Source organism: Octodon degus, unplaced genomic scaffold (assembly GCF_000260255.1).
Source record: "Octodon degus isolate 3935 unplaced genomic scaffold, OctDeg1.0 scaffold00048, whole genome shotgun sequence".
Taxonomy (NCBI): domain Eukaryota; kingdom Metazoa; phylum Chordata; class Mammalia; order Rodentia; family Octodontidae; genus Octodon; species Octodon degus.
The window spans coordinates 8,231,457-8,239,812 of NW_004524624.1; the positions used below are offsets into that span (position 1 = coordinate 8,231,457).

Consider the following 8,356-nt stretch of genomic DNA (forward strand, 5'->3'; position numbering starts at 1 on the left):
GTAATTTCCAAGGGGAGCTTCAAACATACAATTGTTTCACTGTCAGTTTAGTTTTCTGGATTAGTTTCCTTTGAAAAAAAGCAGATTGCTCTACACAATAAATTTATAATTTTCTCTATGATGTTATACATCAATAAAATTTCTCTTTGTTTGTTTGTTTTTAATTTTATTTTATTTTATTTTTTCCCATAATTTTATTGATAAACAAATAGCAATGAGACACTTTCAAATCAAATTGGTAGGACAGTTTCAATAATTAACACATTGCATACATTCTTCCTAGTGGTTAATTGCTGTACAAGATGTGGACATGATATCCTATTTACAAACACTATTAGAACAAATCATTCTATTCATTAAGAGAATGTAACTATATATCTAGCCTAACCACTCGGAATACACAGATACAAAATGGACATTTATCTGTATCCCCTTTTTTTGTTAAGTTCTGTTATTTGAATATTATAGGTGTATAAACTCAGCAAAATATTCTAAAAGAGTTCAGTAGCCCATAATAGTACTGGGTTTTCCGCTTGACTGGCAATGTCAGAAATTGTTGACCTACAGCTCAACATAACACCATGGCTTTACTTCTTATATTTCATTTTTGTACTTTTCTGCTGGATGGTTAAGACCAAGGTAAAGCAGGACCTATGCAACAAGAGTTGTAGCTTTTGGCTCTGATAAGGTCAGTCAAATCCCCTCAGGATTTATCCTGAGATCCTGTACCTCAGATTGTAGAACCTTTGTCAGTGTCAGCCATGTGGATGAGTCACGGCCATTGCTTGGCCAATGTGCTCTCTGTGAAAGCCTGAGAGAATGTTTCCTCTCCATGTGACTCTCCTTAGGCACACTCTGCATCATCAATCACTTTCCTCTTTGGCCCCATAATCTCCTTGATCAGAAAATTTGGGACACTACTGAGTTACATGGTGTTACAGTACAAGATCTCATATGTCCTGAGTCTTAATTGACCTTGGAAGGCTAAGGCCAACATGTTGGCTTTCCTTGCAGCCCTCTTTTTTCTCTAATTTTGGTCTGCAAACTTAGGTTGTTAACCATCCAGAAGAGAAGCTTATTGTTATTACCATACAACTTAGGCTGTTAAGCTTAACCTCACTATCTGTCTGCATATCAAACATCTTAGGCATAAAATGGACAGGTATTTTTCATCAGGTATTGATATGATGAACTTTAAGTCCCTACCGAATATGATAAACAACATTTAAAAATTAGAATATATTTTAAAAATAGGCATAAAGAATTATACACTTCTTATGTTTACACATAAGTCCAAAAATCTCACCATATACAACCTTGAAGCAGAACAGTCCCACATACATCAATAAAAGTTCTATTTAAAGACCCAGGCTTTCTCTGTCACTGATGATTGCCTCCATTGTTTTAGCACAAACAACTACAACATTTGGAAAATATTTGCTTTCAATTTCTTTGGAAACTACAAATACACACCAATGGAGATGGGCTGGAAAATGCAAATAGAAACACGAAGTGTTCAGTGAAATTTGAATTTTAGACAATGTTCTTTGATACAAGTCTTCAATATCGCCCATGACATACTTACACTGTAAATGATTTTTGAAGGTTTTACAGTTTATTAAATCCTCTCATGAAAACAGTCACAGTCACTGCAGACACTGAAGAACCTCTACTCCTTCAGCTTTTTGCCAGCACCGTTAGCCTTTGGGGTGCTCCTGACTTTCTTCATTCTATTCTTGCGTCCCTTCCACTGCTTTCTTGAGGTCTTCTTCTTTTCATACAGGCTGTGCCTTGCAAGTCTATGTTTGAACTTGTTTTTCTTTGCATAATCCAGGGAATCATAAATCATGCCAAAGCCAGTCTTCTTGCCACCACCAGAATGGGTTTTGAACCCAAACACAAAAATTGCATCTAGTATGGTCCTATACATTTTGGTGAGTTTTTCCCTAATTTCTGTTTTAGGTACTGTTGCTTTCCCAGGGTGAAGGACATCAATGACTATTTGTTTCCCTTGAAGAAGTCCGTTGGTCATGAACTTCCGGGTTGGGATAGTTACTGTGTCATTCATGATGGCAACGGATTTGTAAATGATTTTTGCTATTCTAAACAGCACCGGTTACTCCTATTTTAATGGGCTCCAAGGCAATGCAGCTCTGGAAATAGAGGGAAGTAGGCAGGGAGCCCACTGTCAGAGGCTGTGTCCTTGGCAACTCTCGGTGTAGTCAGATGGTGAGTGTGGTGGGTAAGATACTGAGAGGTGGAATCTGGCCATATGCCCCTCGCCACACAGGAGCACAGAGCTCACCAATGGGAAGTGGCTCTGGAACACATAGGGTATCCAAATATAGTCTTAGGACTCATAATCATCCTTTAGCCTTGCTAAGGTATCTTTTGTCATTTTGTCTAAATTTGGTGAAATTACCTCTTTCTAAATTGGGTATTTTTCTTTCTATTGTGATTTCAGGCACTATGAGCTATGTGTTAGATCCTTTCACTAAAGGCTGTACAACTCTTATGCTTGGGCATCGTGTTGTGCCTCAAGATTTTCTTCTGTCCGGTCTCAAAGTTGCCTAATCACTCTGTGGTGGATGCAGGGTGGTATTTACCCTGCCCGCTGAGTGGGCAATTTCAATGTTCATTTGTATAGAGCCTTTTAGTTTGCTGTTTTCTAACTGATCATACTGATGTGAGGTAGCTTCAAGTCTAGGTCTAAACACTGTGTTAGCTGGATGTCTTGTAATTTCTTTTCATGGGCTGTTTTTCTCTTCACTTTTCAATCAAATATTCTTTCCCATATGTTTAGCAGGATGAATGGAGCCCCTTTTATGGAAAATTCAAATAGGGAGTAATATTGGTTTTATGCTGTTTCTATTAGGTGTCTAGACTGAGAGTCCATGTTCCAAAAACATTGTGGGACTGAGATAACTCAACATTTGTCTTCACTGTCTTTCAGGTTGCTCTTTCTGTGTCTCCTAATTCCTAGTGCACAGCTGTTTCAGATTCCCACAAATGTTCTGCATTTACTGGAGCCCTTCTTCCCTGAAAGCCCTGACTTCCAGGTCCCATTTCTGCCACTCATCTGGATGTTAAGCACACAGTTACAGCTTTTTGAAATTGGCGAAGGTATCAAGGAAAAGATGTATTAAATGCTAGGATAACTAAAGTTGTCTTCTCTTTTCTCTCAGGATTTGACTGTAAAACCTATAGGGTGGTAACACCATTAGATGTTATTTTTTACTACCTCTCATCTAGCTTTGAAAGTTATTCTCACTGAACATTTTTGCCAGAGAGAAAACACTTTTTATTGATCAAAGGAGCACATTTTGCTTCAATAGCTAAAGGCACAAATGATACATTTCTTAGTGAAATTGAGCGTGGCCAAGCTCCCATCAGGACCAGCAGGCAGTCTTTGTCAGGTTTTTGGTGGTGAGCTCTTCCTGAATGAGTTTCTCTAAGAATCCAGGAATTCATTAAATGCAATTTTACGTTGCAATAGAAACAAAGAACCCAAATAGGCAATATATGAAGAGGGAATTTTCCCAAATTCAAACTGTCAAGAGATACTGCTAAAAAATTAAAATTCTAGATACATGTTCTTCTAATCTATTTAGAAGGAAATATCACAACAATCAGAATATTACTGTCTTCATGTTTGCTTGCTTGCTTGCTTTGGGGTCTTTTTTCTCCTTTTTTGTAGCAGGCTCTCACTATGAAACTTGACTTGTTGCTTTGTTATTGTTGTGAATTGTGGAAGCTTATATCAGCAAGAACTCATTCACCAGGCCCTTTCAAGGGTAAGAAATCATTTGATTGTCTTAAGGTCAAGAAATTATTATAATCACTATACTGGTGATCATACACTGAGAATCAGGGAAATATTTCCCCAGTGAGCTCCAGGATTCCCTTATACTGTCATTTCCAAAGAGCTGTATCTAAAAAACCTAAGAAAGTTCTGTCGTTACTAAGAAATGATGTAAGGATAGAGCAATTTTCATTCCAAAGTATTTTGGGACTTTATTCTTTTATCTGCACCTACTCTAGGTGAGTAAATTTATTAAAAAATTTAGAAACAAGTTTATAAGTTTGTGAATGACCACTGTAGCTTTATATCTTGACTTTAAAATTCAATTTCCAATGATTCTAATTTTCCTTGTGCTACAGATTATTTTCAGAATGCTCATCCAATTGAAACATTGTCCTACATGTAACATGACTGTATTTTTATAGCTAAAAAAATTGAGGAAGCCAACAGCACCTTGCTGGTTATCCCTGGAAATGTGCATTCCAGAGCAATGCAGCTCTGGAAATGGAGGGAAGTAGGCAGGGGAGCCCACTGTCTGAGGCTGTGTCCATGCAACTCGCGGTGTAGTCAGATGGTGAGTGTGGTGGGTAAGATACTGAGAGGTGGAATCTAGCCATGTGCCCCTCGCCACACAGAGCTCACCAGTGGGAAGTGGCCCTGGCACACATTGAGCAATAGCAGGTGCATTCATATATGTTCAGTATGGAGAAATTTCAGTTAGGACTAACATGGGTTTAGAAAAACTCATTGTTGATCTCTGAGACTTTGAGAAATAAACCACAGCAGCCTTTCTTCAGCAACTCTGGACCACATTCATACTTGGAGTTGATCTTGTTGCATTGTTAGTTGTACTATTAAGACAAGTTTATACTGCACAATGCCAGTTTAATGTCCACTTCCCCTATGACACAATTGAATTGAAGCACTAAATATTAAGTCATTTACAAACAGTAAATTAAAAGGAACAAATGGAGAATCCTCCTAGTTGCCCCTGTAGCTTCCTTTGTGGCTCCTATGCATTTCTACCCACCTGCCTTTATTGCCATGAATCTAACTCTTCTTACATGAGCTGCAGAACCCTCATGTCTCAGCAAGGACGTTGATCCTGTCCCACCGAGTTTCTCTTATGTTTAGGGAACATTCTAGATTATCCCTTAATCTCAGGCAAACTATGCTCTAATGTTCATTTTCTCATCAAACCTAATCATAAACCCCCAATCACAGCACCATGAGGCTTCACAGCCTTCACAGGAGAAAATCCCAAATCAGCAACAGCAAGACACTGCCAACCATCCACAGCTTCTGTGAGGGGGTTCAGCTGGCAACACTTCATGCTTGCATGTACCTTCGAAGCCTAATTAGACCAGCTGCTTAGAGCACTGTCTCTCTGTGGCTGAAGACCCATGAAATCAAAAAGCTTTCTTCAACCTGTGACAGATGCTGCATTCTGGTTACGCTGTTGGGCCAGGCCTGCGGCAGCCCAGTCAAAGCTCCAGATTAATTCTGGGCTGCAGCTTCCGTAGCTTTGCTCAAGCACAGGGCTAGGAAGCTTCTCTTCTACCAGGTCAAGGAACTTTGTGTAACGCTAAGCCAATTCTCAAATGAAAGGATTCTAATCTGAGAATAATTGAGATGCAGGGGCCAGAGCACGGCACTCGCATTCGGCTGTCAGAAGTCCACACGTGCAGGAAGATCATCAGTCATGTTCTGTGGGAATTACACCAACTAGCAAAATCCTTTGAACTCTGTATCTCTCATTTTTCATGTTTCCAATGTTACACTGATATTCTTTCCTTAGACCTCATCTATGTATTCTCAGACCTTTAAATTGAACACAGCCAATATAATTAAATATATCCTGTGAGATCAATTTATAGTATATCGCTGCTTACATATATAAAAGCAATAACAGATGATACCTGTGCCCACATCATTCAGAGTTCAGAGGACTTTGAAATCATCCTATGACAATAATAAGGATAACAAAGGGCAGGACATTCAGAGGAGAAGGAACATGTGCATGGATTTGAGAGCTGAGTCACCTTTTCTCCATGAGATTGTCAAGACACTGAAACATCCATGGTGATGTCATCAATGGTTCCTCATTTTATCTGATAGAATCAAATGTAAGAGAGAACCAGGGATGGCATATATGTACGCATATGCAGATTAGTACCCAAAACAAAGGGATGCTCCTTAGTCATGTGTGCCATAGCATCCAGAAACACTCAGAGTTGTACCATAAACTCAGAACTGCAGATAACTGCGTCACTTACCAAGGGGCCAGAGTCTCCATCAGGTTTACATTCACAGTGTAAAGTTTTAGGTACCTTTGTGCCAACCCACCTCTCCTAGCTGATTATGGCCTTCATTCATTGAATCTTCATAGTTCTATAGACCAAATTAATTCTTGGTGACTAACACAAGAAGAGGAAGGCAGGAAGAACAGAACAAAAATATTCAGTGTATTTCCAAAGTTTCCAACCTGGTCCCTCTCAACTTAAAAGGGCACCCGCGTCCAGCCTCTTTTCTGCAAAAATACTATAGATATATCCAGAAGAGAGCCCTTCTGAGATATCAAGCTCAAAATTCTATAAATAGAGTCCGCCCCTTTCATGCTTTCATCACTATAATTCTATCGCATACTCACTGGGCTAAATGGTGAGTAGTACTATCTTGATGATTCATGTTCTCAGTTTGACACAGGCAATGAGTCACTGAGTCTTGAATTCACTTCCTACAAGTCTTTCTTAATCCCTTCTATTCTTAGTCCCACAACAACAATGGAGCTACCTCCTCCTGCCTTCTCTCAAATTGCTTAAAGGAGAAGGTATAATTAGGTGCTTCCTGAGAAAGAAAGGCACACTGCAATGTGGAGCCTCAAAATTTCTAGCACAATGACAGTTCCCTGGGGTTCTCTGGCTTCCACATGGAAACTATCCAAAGGAAAAGATGTGCCCCCAAAGCTTTGTCTCATTCATAGGCAACAGAAAGAGGTCCCACAGTGGCTCCCCATTGGGCCACACTGAGTAGGCTGAGCAAAGGTGGAATACAAAGATTAGTGCTCACCTGACCTGGTGCTCTAAAAACTTACACCTTCTCTTCTGAGGGCTATGTTAAACCAAAGAGCCAGACCTTGGGCTAGTCAAGTAAATGTGGATTTGTCACAAGCACCCCCTGTCTGGCTCAGCCTCTGCAGGAAAATGTTCAGAATTTTTCCCCATTGATGTATTTGGTACAGGGTGTCACTACATAGCTCAGACTTATAGTGACCCTCCTGTTTTTCAGCCTCCTTAGCACTGGAATTACAGGTGTGTACCACTATGATGGGACTGGATCATGGGCTCACTGCACCCCTGGGGCGGGGTCAGTGTGGCATGCAGGACTGGGGATGGAACCCTGGTCCCTGTGCTTGTCAAGGCAGGTGCTTAATCCACTGAGCTATTTTGCCCTCCCTTATTTCAGGGCTTAAATAAGAGAAATTTCTTTATTTCAAGATTCACAAATCTTACAAATAAGTTTAAGATCAAGAAACAGGGACAGAAGCCAGGGAGATGGCTCGGTAGAATAAGCACTTGCCTGGCAAGCGCAAGGACCTAAGTTCAATCCCCAGTTCTGCCAAAAGAAAGAAAGAAAGAAAGAAAGAAAGAAAGAAAGAAAGAAAGAAAGAAAGAAAGAAAAGAAAAGAAAAGAAAAGAAAAGAAAAGAAAAGAAAAGAAAAGAAAAGAAAAGAAAAGAAAAGAGAAAAGAAAAGAAAAGAAAAAAAAGAAAAGAAAAGAAAAGAAACAGGGACAAGGGGGAAAAAAGATAAAGAATAAAGAAAAATCCTGAGATTAATCCTGAGAAAAATCCACAACTTGCTGAGAGCCTGAGCCAAGCCACGGAGTCCAGCCTGTGCCAACAAGGAGACTCCAGCCATTGCCCACCAAGATGTAAGGGTGTGAAAGAAAAGAACGTTGCATTTTCAAACAATTTATAATTATTATATCAAAACACCCCACCATTAATTTTCCTCAAAATATTCCACTTCCCTTTCCAACACTGCCATTCAAACCACTTTCTGAAGAAGTTGAGAATTTCCTTTGCACAACAGTATTTTCAGGGAGCCCTTTGAAATAAGTGCATTTGTGTCATAGCTGCCTCGATGTTCTGAGCTGATTCAAAATGTTCAACTCTCTGGGCATTTTTTACACTGGGGAAGAGCCACAAGTCAAATGAAGCCAAAGCCAATGAATAACAAGGACGAGCATGTATCTCTATATTTTTACATAAATTTTCCACTTATTTCCAGTTTAATCCAATCTAAACCTTGCTCTCACACCAAGGCCTCCTCTGCAATGTGAGACGACCTTCCTGGAGGGCATCTCTCCCCTCCACATTCCAGCAGCCCCCTTTCTCTAATGTAAATTCAAAGATAGGCAAGTTGAGAGCATTAATGATGTCCTATAGTTTTCTCTCTTTTTTTAATATATATTTTACTTTTATTATCACTATCAATATTAAAACACTGTTTCACAGTTGTATTTTTTATTTTAAAGAGAATAAAAATAAAAA

The 8,356-nt window shown here is 39.4% G+C and overlaps 1 pseudogene; it reads right to left on the bottom strand.

The window, feature by feature from the left end:
* Positions 1–1,669: 1,669 nt before the first annotated feature.
* On the bottom strand, positions 1,670–2,068 carry LOC101561907 (annotated as a pseudogene).
* Between the last annotated feature and the right edge of the window lie 6,288 nt (positions 2,069–8,356).